General features: G+C 48.6%; 1 protein-coding gene across 1 annotated transcript in view; it reads left to right on the top strand.

Annotated features, from left to right (window-relative positions):
* Positions 1-19,736, top strand: part of PLXNA4 (plexin A4) — a 423,674-nt gene that overhangs the window by 6,342 nt on the left and 397,596 nt on the right. The gene's annotated exons all lie outside the window — the stretch shown is intronic.

The following is a 19,736-nucleotide window of genomic DNA, read 5'->3' as shown; positions in this document are numbered from 1 at the left end:
CTATTATAACTGGCATGGGTGGGTTTTTTGCGGGGAGGTCCTTCGCTTTCTGGCACTGGGCCCTGGCCAGAGAGAGGTTAGGGGCTTATCATGTCAATCAGTATATCTTCTTACTCAATCTTGGGGGTCTTCCAGGGCCTTCCCCCAGTTGCCACCAGGGCTGTTTCACAGAATGACCAATGGGACAGCAGAGATGTCAGACAGTTTCCCTGGTTTCCCTGGCCTTTGACCAGTCTAAAGACCCTACTTTCTTCAGATGGTGACTTTCCCTCCTGCTTTTCTACTGGCGGCTGACCATGTGAGCTTACGGCACCAGTAAGTAATAATAATAGTAATTATGGTAATCTTTTAAGCGCTTACTATGTGCCAGGCACTGTTCTAAGCACTGGGGTAGTTACAAGATATTCGGGTTGGACACTGTCCCTGTCCTACATAAGGCTTACAGTCTTAATCCCCATTTCACAGATGAGGGAACCAAGGCACAGAGAAGTTAAGTGACTTGCCCAAAGTCACACAGCAGACAAGGGGTGGAGCCAGGATTAGAACCCGTGACCTTCTGACTCCCACGCCTGTGCTTTATCTGCCAGACCACCCCAACTTGGCCTCCGCACCTTCACTCAGTCTTGATTTGGATGGCCAAGGCAAAATGGCTGTAGCCATGGATTTGTTCTTACTGGTTCTACCTAGGAATTGCTCCTTAGAGGGGAAACAGCTGTTATGGGACCAATCCTCTTCTTACCACCCCCACCACAAAGATCTGTCATAGTCGGAGGCAAAAGTGAGGATTTCCTTGGCCCCGCATTGGGACTCGGATGAACAATTCTCCCACCCTACCCCTGCTGCTGAGGGTGTCAGTCATGTGAAAGGAAAAACAAAGGGGATCTTCCTCCCCAGTCAATCAATGGTATTTATTGAGCACTAACTCATTCATTCATTCAATCGTATTTATTGAGCGCTTATTGTGTGTAGAGCACTGTCCGAACGGCTTGGGAGAGTACAATACAATACAGCTGGTAGGCATGATCCCTGCACACGAGGAGCTTACAGTCTAGTGGGTGAGACAGACGTTAAATTAAATTACAGTTAGATTAAACGGATAATTCTAAGGTGTGTACGTATGTGCTGTGGGGCTGAGGATGAGGTGAGTACGAAAGTGCTAAAGGGGTACAGACTCAACTGCATAGGTGATGCAGAAGGGAGGGTGAATAGGATGAGGGAATGAGTCAGGGAAGGCTTCTTGGAGGAGATACACTTTTAGTAGGAGAGCCACTCGCTGCCTCAGCCTTTTGGCCAAGAGGTAGGAAGCAAGGAACTGGGGGGCTTTCCATTCAGGGCTCCTCCTGGGTGGAAACTCTCAAAGGAAAAATTGGGAAGGAAAATCCCAACATGAGAAAAACGGGACCGGAGGCAGCTCTCCATCAGAGCACCCTCTCGGGTCAGAAAGGGCAGCCTAGAGTGAGGATGAGGCCTAGGGCCACCAGCAGCATGCCATGGACTCAAGGGCCTTGGGAGCCTCGAGGTCAGGAGGTGAATAATCAGTGAGGCTCTGCTTTTCGCACCGCAGTGGCAAAATGGGGTGGGGGAAATGCAGATAATCATGTCTGGGCTGTGCTGTTCACTGTCAGCCACTGGCAGCTCCAGAGTGATTTATGTTCTGGGGCCTCTGGAGCAGAATATGCCACCGATAGACGTCAGGAGAGGCGAAGCGGCCGGTGGCCTTGGAAGCTGACTTGTCCTCCCCACGCATAAGTGACCGCCCGGACAGACGAGGCTGTGGCATTGTCAGGCAACCCCTGGGACCAAACCCTCCTGGCCCTCGCCCTGTGGCCACATGTCTTCCCCCTCCCCTGGAGGGACCGGTGACAGCCTCCGAATTAAGTATCCTGATTGTATCCCGTGGGGATGACTGAGATGGAGATGGTGGCCCCACGGCCAGTTCCATCATTTGAACTGAGATTAACAGCCGTCTCTGTCACTGTTAATAATGGTTGGTTTGCCCTGCAGCGATTTGGACTGAAAGTGATTTTTTTTTTCACACCCATTGCCATCAAAGATCCCAGAATATGTTCAGAAAGGTCTTTCTCTTTTCCCTCCTCCAATTTCCCTGTTGGAAACTGACTTACCAGAGGAAGAAAATCCAGAAAGCGGGGAGAATACTTACGATGGCTTGTAGGAGACAAGGCCAATGGTCGGAGATTTTGGCCTTTTGACCCTGATTGGCCAGAGGAACATCAGATACCTTAGTGCTTTTTTTAATCTCACTGAAGGCCTATATGTTAGCAGAGATTTATGCAATGTACCCTGCATCACTCCTGTCTGATGATGGCACCGTGGTGGGCTCCCCTGAGGTCGTCACCTGAGGTTTCCTATCAATCCTTGGTATTTACTGAGCTGTATTTATCGCTGTGGGCGGGGAACGTGTCTACTGACTCTGTTACATGGTACTTTCCCAAGTGCTTAGTACAGCCCTCCACGTACACAGTAAGTGCTGAGTAAATATGATGGATTTGTTGAACAGGGTCTGACACTACCCCTTTGGATCAACCTGGAGTGACATCATGGCTCAGTGGAAAGAGCACGGGCTTGGGAGTCAGAGGTCATGGGTTCTAATCCTGGCTCTGCCACTTATCAGCCATGTGACTTTGGGCAAGTCACTTAGCTTCTCTGTGCCTCAGTTACCTCATCTGTAAAATGGGGATTAAGATTGTGAGCCCCATGTGGGACAACCTGATCACCTTGTATCCCCCCGGGGCTTAGAACAGTGCTTTGCACAAAGTAAGCGTTTAACAAATACCACCATCATCATCATCATCATGCTCTCTCCTTTTGGCATTAGAGGGTGCTGCAAGTTCTTTTTGAGGAAAATCTAGAAACCACAGGAAGGAGGAGATAGTCTGGTTGTCAGTGATGGATGGATGGCCAATGCCATTTCACGTACTGAAGTGTACTGTCCTCTGCAGTTGGTAATGGCTCCTCAACCTGATGCTTGAGGCGATTGCTTCTTCTCGGCCTCAATGAAATGGGGATAAACCCCTTTCAGTCACCATACCTCCAGGAAATGGAACAGACATAAAAGTGCATGTGAATGGCTTCCCTCTTCTCCAAAGAGAGATGTTAGGGGAGTTCCCAGGGCTTTGGCCGAGGCTTACCACTTTAAGTTTTAACTTGCCTGTGGCCAAGTTTTCCTGGTGCCGTGATGGATGGATGGAGATTCCTGGCCCTCTCTTGGCAGCCGCCTGACTGGGAATCTGATGAGGGGCCAAGTCAGAATGAAGATAAAGCACCGGTGAGCTTTGATGGACGATGGGCAAAGCTTCCCTTTAAATTGGCCTCTCAAACAATATACAAACTAATACACAAATCAATGCAAAGTGTTTAAACCGCCAGGAAAAGCCAGTCCATCTATCACACTTAAGAGGGAAGTGGGTGCCAAGTAGTTGAGCCCCTCTGCGTGTATTTGGAGATGGCAGTGGGAGCTCCAGATTCCCGCTGGGAGGCAAGTTCTGGCCCTGGCCCTGGCCCTGGCTGAGAGGCACAGAGAGTCAGCGTCAGGTTACGGGCGCTTGTGTAACCCAAGAGATTCCTGATCTGCCAATCAACCCAGGGTATTTATTGAGCACAAACTGTGGAAAGAGCACTATACTGAGCATTTGGAAAAGTACAATAGAATTGGTAGATGAGACCCCTGACTTCAAGGAGCTTACACTCTAGCGGGGGTTGGAGAGGCATCAGAAGGAGGAGCTGGACTTTCCAGGCGAGGTGATGGGAACCCTCTCTTTCGCTGGGTCACGGGTTGGGACCTTTATTCCTGGGGTGGTAATTGTTTTTAATGGTATCTGTTAACTGATTACTATGTGCCAGAAACTAGGATAGATGCAAGCTAATCAAGCTGATCATATTCCACGTCCCACATGGGACACAGTCTTAATCCCCATTTTGCAGATGAGGTAGCTGAGACAAAGAGAAGTTAAGTGACTTGTCCAAGGTCTCACAGCAGACAAGTGGTGGTGCCGGGATTAGAACCCAGGTCCTCTGACTCCAAGACCTTTCCATTAGGCCACGCTGGTTCTAATCCTGGCTCCACTACCTGTCTGCTGTGTGACTTTGGGCAAGTCACAACTTCTCTGTGCCTCAGTTACCTCATCTATAAAATGGGGATTAAGACTGTGAGCCCCACGTGGGACAACAGTTAGCACTTAACAAATACCATAATAATTATTATCAATCACTAAAGTTTGCAGTTCTATCTATCCATATTTCCCCGACTGGTAATTTATGTTAATGTCTGTCTTCCCCTGTAGACTGTAAGCTCCTTGTGGTCAGGGATTACACCTACCAACTCTGCTATATTCTACTTTTCCAAACTCCTAGAACAGTGCTCTGTATTCAGTGAGTGCTCAAATACTGTTGATTGAGTGAACGATTATATCTGTAGGGGGTTCATGATAAATGTCTCGGGTGGCTCAAGGTACATTGGGCTGGTGGGCCCAACAGTAGCCATTTCTCTGGGGTGTCAGGGATCTCCCGATTTGTGGTCCGTGTCAAGTACCTACCCTGTGGTGCCATTACGTGGACAAGGTAAGGACCCTCCAATCAATCAATCAATCAATCGTATTTATTGAGCGCTTACTATGTGCAGAGCACTGTACTAAGTGCTTGGGAAGTACAAATTGGCAACATATAGAGACAGTCCCTACCCAACAGTGGGCTCACAGTCTAAAAGAGTACCCTCCAGTACCCTCAACAACCAGCTTTCCTCATGGCCTGGTCTGGCAGAGCACAGGGCATCACCCCACATCCAGCCCTGTACAATCAGTGGATCCGTGGTATTTATTGAGCCCCCTCTTAGGGTAGAGCACTGAACTTAGAGGTTAGAAGAGTACAGCAGAAGGAAGACATGTTTCCTGCCCTCAAGGAGCTCCCACAAAGCCTCATATTTTTTAAATGATCTATGGGCAGGTTTTCTTACTGAGGTGGTCGAAGATTCCGCGATTTTTTGAAATTAAACTCCAGCGTGTCTGGCCTAGGTGGAGCTGTCTCTCCAGGCTGATGTTCAGTGACATCTGATACCTCAGCCTCGAAAGCAGGTTGGCCTCGGGGACAGAAGTCCATTTTTCCAATCCACCACTGACACGGACTTTGGTTTCCTCAACAGTCTGAGCGGGAGGCTGTTCCCTGCTCTCGTACGGAGTGAAGTAGGGAGGTACGGTCCCCGATCGTTATTGATGGGTTGGCTTCAGTGTGGCTGGAGTGGGAAAGGATGAGGGCAGGGGGGTGGGGGAGCCGTTGGTCACAGTTGCACGTTTAAATGCCTCTCTCTAGGAGCTCTGACAGCCAGACAGAGCAGGTAGGCTGGCAGGGAGGGGTAGAGGTGCACTTCTCCTGCAGCAGATCTAGATGGGACAGGCCTGGGCTAGGAATCAGGGCTTCCCGTCGAGGGCAGAAATGCTTTACAAGTTGCAGTCACCATTCATAAGACTGTGAGCCCCACGTGGGACAACCTGATCACCTTGTATCCCCCCAGCCCTTAGAACAGTGCTTTGCACATAGTAAGCGCTTAACAAATGCCATTATTATTATTATTATTATTATTATTATTCTCAGTCCAGTCTGGTGGTCTCGAGAGTACAGTTTGATGCCGTTCAAGCTGCTAGCCGACTCGCTCTCTGGCTCCCACAGTGCTCCCTGGAAGACGGGGCTTCCCCTTGGCAGGGAGCTGCAGGTTATCTGCGGCCTTCCTCCCATCAGAGAAGTCCGATCAATTGGTGTAAGTTTCTCCTCCCCCTTCTCTCTCCTCCCTCCTTCGTCCCCCCTTTCTCCCTCTCCCCCTCCTTCCCTCCTCCTCCGTCCCGCTCCCGCCCCTTCCTTCCTTCTCCCTCCCCTTCTCTTTTCCTCCATTCTTCTCTCTTCCTCCATTCTTCTCTCTTCCCTTCCCTCCTCTTCCTTCCCTCTCCCTACTCTCCTTTCTCTCCCTCTCCCCCACCAGAGAAGGAAAGGGGCCAGTTGGCCCACAAAGAGTCCTGATGCTTTCATAACTGGGGAAGCTGAAGTTCGCCTCAGGAAACCTGTTTCTCAGATGGTCTCCGGTTCAAGGGTTGGAAATTTTTTGAGCCCTCTCACGGAAGCTTTACCTCCTGCCTCGGCCGGTCCGAATCCCCGGCCAGCCGGCTGACCGGCACCCCTGCTTGGCTTTGCAGAAGGCCTGTGTGTGGAGGGTGCCCAGGGGAGAGGGAAGCTGGCTGGGTTCCAGCCGCGCTGCGACTGTAACTCAACCCTGAACCGAACGGCTACAGGCTTACGAGCCCGCGGTAGGACGGCTGAGGGCCGTCTGTGGAATCTCACAGCCAACTGCACTTAGGCATAACTTTTACTCTACTCGAGGGCCTCTGGGGTTTGAAAGTTCACGTTTTCTTAACTTCCACTTAAGAACAATGATCGTGTCCAGTGGGCCAGACTTCCGAGGCCTGGGGCGCCAGGGAGTGAACAGCATCTTGTATTATAGAAAACTTTTTTCCAAGACATCAGGGCCTGTATAGATTTCTTCTTATCCAGCCATCTGACAATTCCCCTCTCCTCCCGGCCCCAAAGGAGGGAGAGGAGAGCTTTCTTGCGGGGTGGAAGGAAGAGGTAGAAAAAAATCCTTGCAGTGTACAGTGGAGAGTCAGAGGGTAAAGAGAAGGAATAACTTAGCACCCCAGACGTGGAGTCAGAAATCAAAGCCCAGGTCCTCTAACTCCTGTCCTGGAGACCATCACTTTCTGCTCTACAGCCTTTCCCCTGACGTTTTCCCAGTATAAACGAGGAAAGCAGGGTGGGTGCTTTGGAGGGTAGCAGAACTGGCAGTGATGGGGGTTTCACAGTTGGAAGCTTCTTGAGCCTGGGGAGCTCCTTTTTCCGGCTACATATTAGGTAGTTTGATTTTCAGCTGGTGTGTCCCTTGTCTGGTAGGATGTGTGTGTATATGTGTGTGTGTGTGCGCGCACGCATATGTACATTGAGGGAGGAGTCAGAGATTCCAGCTTGATGTTCTTGAGTGGCGCCAGTGCACACCTCATTGGGAACTGGAGCCCAGTTTGAGGCTTGGTGATCCGTGGCTGTCACACATTGGTCCTGGAGTAGATCCCACGAGCCAGCTTGAAGCTGAGGCCAGGGAAATGCTAGAATTTTAAGACCCTGGCACGAAATCCTGAGAAATGCAAGAGTTTCCCACCTCTTGGCCTTGAGGATGATTACTCTTGAAGTCCCATTGAATCATCTCTTGAGACTTGCTTCATTCATTCGGTCGTATTTATTGAGCTCTTACTGTGTGCAGAGCACTGTACTGACTACTTGAGAGAGTACATTACAATAAACACAGTCCCTGCCTACAACGAGCTTACTTGCTTCAGGCAGGGAACCAAATCAGATCTCCAGCTTTCTGCTCGTGGCTTAATGGAAAGAGCACAGGCTTGGGAGACTGAGGTCACAGGCTCTAATCCTGACTCCGCCACTTGTCAGCTGTGTGACTTTGGGCAAGTCACTTAGCTTCTCTGTGCCTCAGTTACCTCATCTGTAAAATGGGGATTAAGATTGTGAGCCCCACATGGGACAACCTGCTTACCTTGTATCTACCCCAGTACTTAGAACAATGCCTGGCACATAGTAAGCGCTTGACAAATGCCATCGTTATTATTATTATTAGTCAGTCCATATCAGAACACAGGGATAGGGTCAGGCTCAGCCCCAGTATTCCCCAGATGAGATCAGCTGATATCCTCTGCCCTTCCTCATAAGCAGCCCCATGCCCTCCCCGCCCTGGCTGGCCAGAACCCCAGAAATCTGTCTCTGCTGGCAGAACCAAAGCAGGAACTTGAAGAAATGTAACATCCAGGCCAGGTTTCCTTCTTTTTAAAGGTATTTCTTTAGCACTTATTATGTGACAGGCACTGTACTACGCACTGGCTTATATACAAGGTTATCAGGTTGAACACAGCTCCTGTACTGCATGGGGCTCACAGTCTTAATCCCCATTTTATAGATGAGGTAACTGAGGCACAGAGAAGTTAAGTGACTCGTCCAAGGTCACGCAGGTCCTTCTGACTCCCAAGCTCCCTCCTAGCTAGAATTTACATTCCACCTCACCTGATTTCAGTTGGACTCAGCTCAAAATCTTTCTGGTCCTGGACCCCCTGAACCTGGGTCCCTAGTCAGGCAAGAAACACTTAAGAGAGGACAGGAAGATTTTGATCCAGGATGAAAAGTAAGTCTCCTGCTAGTTAGCTTTGGGAAAAATTTTTCCGGTCCTTGACTTTTCCAACTGGGAATTGGGGAGCAACAGTCTTGCCAGTGGGAAATGTCTCTTTGTCCATTTCTTTTTTATGGTATTCAGTACTTGTTATTCATTCATTCAATCGTATTTATTGAATGCTTACTGTGTGCAGAGCACTGTACTAAGCGCTTGGGAAGTACAAGTTGGCAACATATAGAGATGGTCCCTACCCAACAACGGGCTCACAGTCTTGAAGGGGGAGACAGACAACAAAACAAAACATGTGGACAGGTGTCAAGATGTCAGAACAAATAGAATTAAAGCTAAATGCACATCATTAACAAAATAAATGGAATAGTGAATGTGTACAAGTACAATAAATAGAGTAATAAATCAGTACAAACATATATACAGGTCCTATAGGGAGGGGAAGGAGGTAGGGTTGGGGGGGGTGGGGAGGAGGAGAGGAAAAAGGGGGCTCAGTCTGGGGAGGCCTATTATGTGTCAAACATTGTTCTAAGCAGTGGAGTAGATACAAGTTTATTAGATTAGACACAGTCCCTGTCCCACCTAGGGCTCAGAGTCTAAGAAGGAGGGAGAACAGGAGAACTAAGGCACAAGGAAGTTAAGTCACTTGGCCAAGATCCCACTGCAAGCATTTGGTAGTGCCTGGGATTAGAACCCAGATCCTGTGACTCCCAAGCCTGTACTCCTTCAACAAGCCCATGTTGCTTCTCAGTCTTCCTTTAAGGTGGTAAAAACCAGCTGGAAACATTTCTGGTTGACTGAGAATGTTTGGTTCTGTTCTCTGTCTCCCCCTTTTAGACTGTGAGCCCACTGTTGGGTAGGGACTGTCTCTATGTGTTGCCAATTTGTACTTCCCAAGCGCTTAGTACAGTACTCTGCACATAGTAAGCGCTCAATAAATACGATTGATTGATTGATTGATTGATTGAGAGCTCTGTGTCAATGTGGGGGAAAGAGTTTGCTTGTGGCAGACCCCTTAGCCCGGAAGCTTTATGGGGGCTGCTCACAATAGAGAGAACACAGTAAAAACCTGGCCACACGCTCAGTCTGCCCGAGACACCATCCTTCTCCGGGGTTGCCATAAATTACAAGCTTCCAGACCCCTGTGTGTCCCCTTCTGGCCATCACCCGATGATGGGGTGAGCTTTTATTTCTAAATGATCTATTGATCCAATAAAATGATTATTACATCATCTCTATTGCCCATCACCCCTCACAATGGGCAGAGAAAAGGAGCAGTCCCTCTGGGAACGGAGGCTGAGATGGGTTGGGGGTGGTGTGCCTCTGGGCAAGTGTGTCCGTGTGCTGCCTATTTTCCTGGAAGAGAGTTAAGATTTGTATTCAATATTAGTTTCATAAATATTCATTTAATATTTATTGGACACTGCAAGCGGTACCTAAGACAAACAAAACCTAGAAGGTAATCATGGCTCTGCCGAGGGCATCTGTGGTCTGAATTAGAGGATGAGCCATGTGGGGAATGGAAGATCAGATTTGCAGACAGGCTCAGAGAATTAGCGTGCTAGAAGGGGCCAAAGGAAGTCATCTGAGCCAGCCCCATGCCTTCGGCCAAGCGAATGCCTTAGTCAATCATGAAAATTCCCTTTTTTCCCAGCCCTGCCTTCACTTGATTCATTCATTCATTCAGTCGTATTTATTGAGCACTTACTGTGTGCAGAGCACTGTACTAAGTGCTTGGGAAGTACAAGTTCACTTATCAGTACCCCAGTTACTTATGGTATCTATTAAGTGCTTACTATGTGACAAACTTTATGCTAAGGCCTGAGGTAGTTACAAGATAATCAATCTTACCACCGCACACGAGGCTCACAATTTGAAGTAGGGAGAGCAGGTATTTGATCTCCGTTTTACAGAGGAGGAAACTGAGACTCAGAGAGGCCAGGAGACCTCTCTAAGCTCACCCAACAGGTCACAGGCAAAGCTTCGTCCAGAACCTAGTGAGATGCCTCTAGACTGTGACCCCGCTGTTGGGTAGGGACCGTCTCTATATGTTGCCAACTTGTACTTCCCAAGCGCTTAGTACAGTGCTCTGCACACAGTAAGCGCTCAATAAATGCGATTGAATGAATGCCTCGTATGGAAGGGGCAACTGTACTGTGTAGATGGAATTTTCTCTAGCTCTGCTTTCAGAGGCAGAAGTTCTTCCCCATTCAGCATCTGACTGGACCCGGCAGGGACTAGGTAAGTCAGTCAGTCAGTCAATCGTATTTATTGAGCGCTTACTGTGTACAGAGCACTATACTAAGTGCTTGGGAGAGTAAAACATAGCAATATAACGGACACGTTCCCTTCCCACAACAAGTTTACAGTCTAGAAGAAAGTGCACAGACTTACTAGATAAGTGTTGGGGGATACCTTGTCTGGCATCCTGAGAGTGTGACTAGAGCAGAACATAGTGAGACATCTAAGATATACCCAGTGAGGCTATTGCTGTCAGAGCTCGCCAGTCACCCAGCTGGTTACCACCAGTGTGTTTAAGAAAGACCTAGGGGGAAGGTGTGTGTGTGCTTTTAGAATCACCCGAGATGCACTGCTTTCAGGGGTGTGATTATACTGCTGCCCTCAAAGCATTTCATTCATTCATTCAATCAATCATATTTATTGAGCGCTTACTGTGTGCTAAGCGCTCGGGAAGTACAAGTTGGCAACATACAGAGATGGTCCCTGCCCAACAACGGGCTCACAGTCTAGAAGGGGGAGACAGACAACAAAACAAGACATGTGGACCCATGTCAAGACATCAGAACAAATAGAATTAAAGCTAAGTGCACATCATTAACAAAATAAATAGAATAGTAAGTATGTACAAGTAAAATAAATAGAGTAATAAATCTGTACAAACATATATAGCTGCTGTGGGGAGGGGAAGGTGGTAGGGTGAGGGGGATGGGGAGGAGGAGAGGAAAAAGGGGGCTCAGTAGGGCTTTGAAGGGAGGAAGAGAGCCAACTTGGCGGATGTGTGGAGGGAGGGCATTCCAGAGTCAGCATCCGCTACAGGTAAGGCTGGCTGTCGCAGTTTGCAATTTCTTCTTTTCTACCAGCTTGATTTGTTCTGTTGGCCTAAGGAATGATTTCCTTTCAGACCCATGATAGTTTTCACCAGACAGGCTTGGTTCAAGGGTGAGGAAGAAGAGTCCGGGCTTCCGTTAGTCACTTTGAAGTGTTCAGTGTAGTTCTTCAGTCAGTAAAAAAACCTTGATTGATTGCTTCATCGGGCCTTACCCTCATCGTGCTCCAAAAGCAGTTTCAGATGCATCCTCCTTACAAGACTCTCCTTGTGCCTTGTGGTCAAGACCCTGCTCCTCTCTTTGCCTCAGTTTTCCCATCTCTAAAATGGGAATAAGAAGAACGCTTTTCCGCCTGAGTTCCCAGGACAAGCTTACAAGCCTTAATGAAGTAAAAGACCCTCAAGGGCTATGAGTTCCTTGAAAGAACAGTGCCTTGGCCATACTAATGCCCACAGAATTTCTTTACCTGACTGCCAGAATACTAAGGGGTACAATGGTAGCGTTGTGAAACAGTACCCGGGGGTACCTCTAGCTAGGCCTTTGTGGGCTGAACATGCCTTCTAGTCATTCCCTGCCTTATCTGTTTTGGATGTACTCTGAGGTTGATGGGGAAATGGGGGGGGGGGGGGGGGGAGGTGCTTCTGGAAAGGGAATTACCCATAATCTTTCCCAAGCCTATGGCCAGGTGTCCACTGGATTGGGGAGGGCTGGTTGGTCATCTGGGAAATTCGGGCAGCCCCACACCCAGCCCCGGCTGTGCCAGAGTAATCTTGGTGATCCAAGCAGAGGGCAGTTATTCTCGCTGCACCATCTGGACAATGGGAGCCGGAGGGACCCAAGGGTTCTAGGACATGATTGCTCCTTTCCTGTCTGCTGGCGGGTGAGGCTCTGGCTCCCTTCCTACCCCCCTGCTGCCTCGTGTCCCTCTAGATCTGCTTTCAGAGACGAAAACCCCTGGTTCCTCCCCTTCCAGTCATTGGCCGGCCCCGGCAGGGACTGGGTAAGTGCGCAGGTGGCGGTTGGGGAATGCTTTGCCTGGCATCCTGAGAGTGAAGGTGAAAGCCCCATAGCCCTTGTGTATCTGTAATTTATTTATATTAATATCTGTATTTCCCTGTAGACTGTAAGCTCCTTGTGTCCAGGGAACATTTCTACCAACTGTTATTACTGTACTCTCCCAAGCACTTATGTGAGTGTTTGGCACACACTGAGCGTTCAGTAAGTGCCCCTGATTGGTTGGTTAAGTTATGGTACTTGTTAAACACTTATCCTATGCTAAGCGCTGGGACAGATACAAGATAATGAGGACAGATACAGTCCCTGTCCCATATGGGGATCACAATCTAAGTGGAGGGTGAGTAGGTACTTCATCTCCCTGTTACGGATGAAGAAATCGAGGCCTGGAGGAGTTAACTGACTTGCCTAAAGTCACACAGCAGACACATGACAGAGCTGGGATTGGAACCCAGGTTCTCTGACTCCCAAATTCATGCTCTTTCCACTAGGATATGTTGCATCTTGTCCTGGCACTTGATCTCTTGTCCAGGTTCCCTTGTTTTCTGGAGATGAAAGCAAGCTTGGTCTTAAGGGAACAGGTTTGCAATCTGTAATGGTGGTCAATCCTGAGATTTTTTGAGTGCCAGAAGCTCAGTTGGGAGTGGGCCCTCTCTCTGGCCTACATGTTCATTCATTCAATCGTATTTATTGAGCGCTTACTGTGTGCAGAGCACTGTACATGTGTTCTCCTCTTAGCCCCTCACCCGGCCACCCTGGCTCTCCAGGGGTCTTGGTGGTCCTTAGAGCTGCCTCCACAAGTTATGGGCCAAGAGAAACTGTGGAATCAGAGAAACTTTGCCGGGTTCTCTGCTTTGTGTGATTCTGCCCCACTCTTGCTTCTCCATCCCTCACCACAGAGTCTGCCACCTGTACCCAGAACCTCCCAGGGTGGGCACCCCGCCCCGTGACGTGCCCCTGGTGACCCATGTTCAATGAGGCTCTGTATTCAGCCCGCCCCAAAAGGATTAAGTCGAAACCTCCGTGATTTTGTCTGCACAAGGGAGAGAGGTGGTTGGGGCAGGGATGGGTGGGAGTGAGAAAGCTTTGTGCCAATGATCTCTTCTGCTGCGACGTTGCCTTTTGAAACACTTCAAATAACACGGCTGAGCCTCATGAGGCAGGGAGAGCAGCCTGGAGGAGCGAGAAGGAGGGAGGTGTTTGCGGGGTAATTCAAGCCTGCGGCTTTTGTGGCCAAATGCGAGGCAATGGAGTGGTAATTATAAAGCCTGGCAGAGCTTCCCCTGTGCTCTTTGTGTGGGGCGAGAGCACTGAGGACCCATGCACAAAGGGTTTCTCTGCTTCGGAGGAGGTAATGGGGCGATTAGATTCCATACAGCTCACTTCCCCCTCTCCACAGATCCTTAAGCATCCAGTTCAAAAACACAGATCTAATAGTACTTAGACAAAGAGAGGAAAGCTCTCCGGGTGCTTTCTTTTCCTCCTTTCTATGAGCATTTAGAGTGCCTGTTGTTGATAAACCAACAGCCCAGACAGACTCTGGATTTAACAGGTGGGTGCTCGATCTGAGCGATGGGCTGCTGTCCCTTACCCACTGGCCGAGGCGTCATGAGGGGCCTACTGGTTGAAGTGTCGTGAGGGGGCCCATTGGCTGAGGTGGGGCCCACTGGGCGTGGGATCGTGGGATGGGGGGGTCAAGGTCTGGCTCCCAGGAGTTGACACAATCCAGCAGGAGTGCCAGATGTCATTTATCCCCGCGTCATGGAGCAGTAGGGAGAGGCCAGAGATGGTGCTCCTGACTGGAGCAGGGGCAGCGAAGGCGCAGAGGAGAGGAGAAGAGCCTGTGGTCAAGAAGGGAATCATTGAGCCCAGGAAGTTCTAATGCATATTCCACTAAACCGTATTTGGTAACTTTAATGTAGACGGTAGCTATGTATGTACATAGCCATTGATTCATTCATGGAATTTCTGCTTTTATTTTCAACTTTCCTTCGAGCGCTCTCTGATGGGCAGCTCCACATTGTCCTACTGCTTTGCTTTTGGAATGCAAGCCCTGGGGTGGAAAAGTGTCTGGGCAACTGCCAGTAGGGAAGAAATCAGGGTACCATCATCATCATCAGAGGTATTAATTGAGCACATATTTATGTGCAGAGCACTGGTACTAAGTATTTGGGAGAATACACTACAACCGAGTTGGCAGACATGTTCCCTGGTGACAACAAGCTTACAGTCTAGAAAGGGAGACAGACATTAATATAAATCATTTATAATGTATAATTTATAGTTATTTACTTAAGTGCTGTACCGCAGAGCACTACCTCTATTGCTTGGTTTCTTGTTCAGAGAAGTAGCGTGGCCTCATGGCTAGAGCGCAGGACTGGAAGTCAGGAGACCTGGGTTCATATCCCAGCTCCGTCACTTACCTGCTGAATAACCTTGAGCAAGTCACTTAAGTTCTCCGTGCCTCAGTTTCCTCCTCTGTAAAATGGGAATGCATATACCTGTTCTCCTATCTATTTAGGCTGTGAGTCCTAAGTGGGACAGAGACTGTGTCCTGTCTGATTGTCCTGTATCTACCCCAGTGCTTGGCAAACAGTAAGTGCTTAACAGTTATCATTATTGTTATTTCCTTTTATGGTATTTTTAATTGCTTACTATGTGCTAAGCATTGCACTAAGAGCTGAAGTAGATGCAGGGTAATGAAGTTGGACACAGTACCTGCCCCACATAGGGCTCGCAGTCTTACTCCTCATTTAACAGAGAAGATAACTGAGACACAAAGAAGTTAAGCAACCTGCCCAAGGTCACACAGCAGACGGGTGGCAGAGCCGGGATTAGAACCCAGGTCCTCTTACTCCTGGGCCTCTGCTCTTTCCACTAGGCCTACGCTATTGTATTTAATAGGGAAGCAGCATGGTCTAGTGGCAAGAGCACGGGCTTGGGAGATGGTAAATAATAATAATAATGTCTTAAAAGGACCAGCTGAAACCAGGGGTCTTCTTTATCCAGAAGTTCTCATTTACCCTGGGAAGAGGTCTGGGGAGTTCTGTTGCCACGGGGTCGTCCCAGTCTCAGTGGAGTATTACTTTGCACTGTTCCCCCCATGTAAGGCCTGGGCTCAGGCCAGTAGTTTTCTATCCATTGTGCCCCAGTTCTCCTGACCTGAAACGGGACTGAGTTCAGCTTTTTCCCAGCATCACTGATCCTCCCACGCCCCAGCAGGCTTGGGACCCTGGATCTGAACAGCAGTCCTTACAACTCATTCGAGTGACTACAGCCAAATGTGGAGGTTACAGTCCAATGGGAAAGACGGACACCAAATTATATCACAGGAACATTATGGTGAATGTCGCCGCCTCCCTGGAAAGTTGTGGTGTGTTCTGTGCTGTACCCTGAGGAAAACTCAAGCCCTTTGACCTGTATTTTCATGTCATCCATGGAGGTGACACCAGCCTTGATAGAACCCTCCGCCGTGGGGGAAACTGTGGAAGTTAATGGGAATTGCAGTCCTTACCTTGTGGCTCCTCATCCCAATCAGGGGAGGCTTCCACAGTCCTCTACCTTGACCACTCCTCTTTTCTGGCTTCAGCCCCTGGTCTCCGGTGAAGGACCATTTACACGGTGACTATAGGACTGCGAAGAGTGAACCCATCTTGCCCGCTACTTTCCATCCTTAGAAAATCATGTGCAGGATCGAAAGTTACCCGGAGGCACGTGTCACGGGTATGATTGCAGGGCAGGAAGGGAGTTTGGATGGTGCCGGGCAAGTCATCGGTTCAACAGATAACGCAAGCCCGAGTCTTGTTGACAGTGGTCAAACCGGCAAGAGAAAAATGTTTTCAGGAGTTGCCGCCTTTGGAGGGCAGGTCCACATAGAGACCTAAGACTTGGCTTCCCTTATTTTAATAATAATAATGATGGCATTTATTAAGCACCATGTGCACTATGTGCAAAGCACTGTTCTAAGCACTGGGGAGGTTACAAGGCGATCAGGATGACCCACGGGGGGCTCACATTCTTAATCCTCATTTTACAGATGAGGTAACTGAGGCACAGAGAAATTAAGTGACTTGCCCAAGGTCACACAGCTGACAGTTGGCAGAGCCGGGGTTTGAACCCATGACCTCTGACTCCAAAGCCTACGCTCTTTCCACTGAGCCACTCTGACAACCAAAGGTGCAAAAAGGCCCGGGCCTCCTCCTCTGAAGGGCAGAGTGTAATTAAAAAGACAGTTTGAGGGATGGCTCGATGATTTACAGACAGTGAGATCTATTTAGTGATTTTGGTCTGGATTACACTGCATTAAGAATTCACTTGTTAATTATCTTGTGGTTAATATGACAATTTAGTAAAAAAAAATCAACAACACCTATTAGGAACTCCAATTTAGGGGAAGCGCTTCTCATTTTTAACCCTCCGAGATGCTCACGTGGAAGAAGTCCACACACCATGCTCCGTACACAGTAAGCGCTCAATAAATACGACTGACTGAATGAATGATTTACACAGGCACTGACATGAAAAAGATCTATCCGTTTATCCCTTGCCTGTGTCAGTCACTGCAGGTAAAAGCCAGGCTGTGGAATCACACTGAACCTCTGATCTTCCCAAGGGAGAGCCCAAGGCAGAAATCAGTGGATTAAAAAAGATCAAAGTCTTTTCTCTCTGGGCATATGCAGGGGACAACTCCCCCTCCCCGTCTTCAGCGGGGTGTCTAATTCAATGTCTGTGGGGAAGACTGGGAACCAGGACTCCTGGGTTTTGAGCCTCAGTGTGGCCAACTGGAAATGGAGAGAAAGGCTTACTTCTTGTCTCGCTGCACAGCAAAGGTTGAGCACTAAAACTCTTCCGGCCCATATAGCTCCCGAGATTATCCCTCAGCTCCCAAGGTATTTCCACGAATCCTGAGGTATTCCTGCAGCTGCCTTCCTGCTGCACTAAGGGATTCGGAGCCATTGGAATAGAACAAAGAGGCATAAGGTCACCCTCGTCCTTCAGGAAACACCAAGCTTGAGGCAATGCATTCAATTCTGCTACAACAGGGAGTTTTATTACACGATTTGGATATAACACGATGGAGAAATTGGGCAATTTTCTACTCACAACCTTAGTCTATTCTGGAATTATACAATCCACCAGTTGGCACAAGTAGATTCGGTTTAGGAGAAATGGTTGGATGTGTGTGCGGGGGTGGGTGGGTGGCGGGAGTGGGGCAGGGGTGTGGTGTTAGTCAAAACATGATGTTGCTGTACTTCCCAGCCTCCACCCTCAGCTTTACTGTTCAGCAAGTTGGATTTCTTTGTGCTCTTGCGAATCTACAGTTTTTGATACAGTATAGCAACAATGAGTAGCAAGGGTGTAAAACAATGGACATTACAATAATAGAGGAATTTGGCTTGAAAAATGACAGGCCTGGTGATATCTTCAAACCACCTGTCTCTTCCCCCATAAAGTCCCATTGAACCCATAGTAACTATAACATGATTTTCTCATTACCCAAGATGCTTGAAGAATGCAACCCCCGTGTAGCTGGAGGGTCCCTAGTTCCTTAGAGAAAGGGAAGAGCATACTGGGACAATAGAGACAGTGTCTCAAGAACCTGAGAAGAAATAACACGATGGCCACTTAACCCCATCTTTCTGCTTCGAGAAGTATTGAACGTTATCTCATATGTATCTCATACTGTACTCATACGTAACTCATACTGTATCCAGTTGCGGCTTTCCAAGGGTCACAGATAGTGACCCTCTTCTCTCCAGTCTATATTTCATCCCTCTGTAAGCCTTTCTATTCATCAGAGATCCAACTATCACAGCGAGGGAAAGGGTGGCTGGGTAAATTGAGGCCTGCCTTTTCTTGGCGTCACCACGTCGGGAAGGTTGGTTCCCTGAGAAGCATTAGGATCAAGGCCAGCAGTTCAACGCTCGCTGCTGAGGGTTTCCACTGGTCTCTAGCCCAATTTTAAGTGGCCTCTTTCATCAATTTATCGCCATTAATTAATTAATAGGTTCTGAGTGCTTACTGCAGGCATAGATCGTATTGGGATTTTGAACGCATCTTTACCGTTGATTCAATATTTTCAGTTTGGTCTCCCCTTTCCCGCTGACTCTGCTGGTGTCTCTGTTTGTTCAATCATCAGTCTGTAGTATTTGTTGAGCATTTTCCTCTGTGTGCAGATCACTGTACTAAGTGCTAGGGGAGGGTACAATGACGTTCATTTGGATGGGGTACGCAGGGCCTTCCTAGTCTAAAAATAACGAGCAGGTGTTGCAGGGAGCGGGGTTGGTCGCAGATGGATGTACGAGGAAAGATGAACTAACAAAAACAACATAAAACCAGAAGCACCATAAAACAGTAAGAGCTACTGTACGTCCTAGCTAAAGGACCAGCTTTCAGACCCCCGACTGATGATGATGATGATATTTGTTAAACGTTTACTATGTGCAAAGCACTGTCCTAAGCGCTGGGGTAGATACAAGGTTATCAGGTTGTCCCACATGGGGCTCACAGTCTTAATCCTCATTTTACAGATGAAGTAACTGAGGCACAGAGAAGTTAAGTGGCTTGCCCAGGGTCACACAGCAGATAATGACAATAATAATAATGATGATGGCCTTTATTAAGCGCTTACTATGTTGAAAGCACTGTTCTAAGCGCTGGGGAGGTTACAGGGTGACAGGTTATCGCACTGGGGGCTCATAGTCTTAATCCCCATTTTCCAGATGAGGTAACTGAGGCCCAGAGAAGTTAAGTGAGTTGCCCAAAGTCACACAGCTGACAACTGGTGGAGCCGGGATTAGAACCCACGTCCTCTGACTCCCAAGCCCGGGCTCTTTTGACTAAGCCACGCTGTTTCTCCATTGCTTCGGTAGGCCAGTCCAGAGGCCAACAGCCACAACCTGTTATGTCTTTTCCTACTGCCTGAACCTTTCTGGTGGAATTGAGAGGAGCTAATTCTTTCCAGAGTTTCACGGGCTCTGAAGGAGGGGGAAAACGACCGACGCCCTGAGGCCATGGGATGCTACCACTACTCGGCCTATTTGGGCCCCTCGGGGTAGGGCGATGTCTCTCCTGCCTCTGGTAATGGGCCTTGTAGGGGGGCCTCAGCAGACTTCGCTACTGTCTAAACTCTTGCCCTATTTGTCTCCTACTATTCATTCATTCATTCATTCAATCGTATTTATTGAGCACTTACCGTGTGCAGAGCACTGTAGTAAGCGCTTGGGAAGTACAAGTTGGCAACATATAGAGACAGTCCCTACCCAACAGCGGGCTCACAGTCTACTAGAAAATAATTTCCAGCCCCTGCGTCTTCCCTGCCTGTCCCCCTCCTATTTTACTTCTTACTCACCTCTCCCACAGCCCCCGAACTCTTTCCCCCTTAACATCTTCTGGCCGTCTGGATCTGACCCGCCGAC

The sequence above is a fragment of the Tachyglossus aculeatus genome, chromosome 10, assembly GCF_015852505.1.
Source record: "Tachyglossus aculeatus isolate mTacAcu1 chromosome 10, mTacAcu1.pri, whole genome shotgun sequence".
NCBI classification, from domain to species: domain Eukaryota; kingdom Metazoa; phylum Chordata; class Mammalia; order Monotremata; family Tachyglossidae; genus Tachyglossus; species Tachyglossus aculeatus.
The sequence above is the reverse complement of the archived record's forward strand: the minus strand, read 5'-3'. Positions and strand labels throughout refer to the sequence as shown.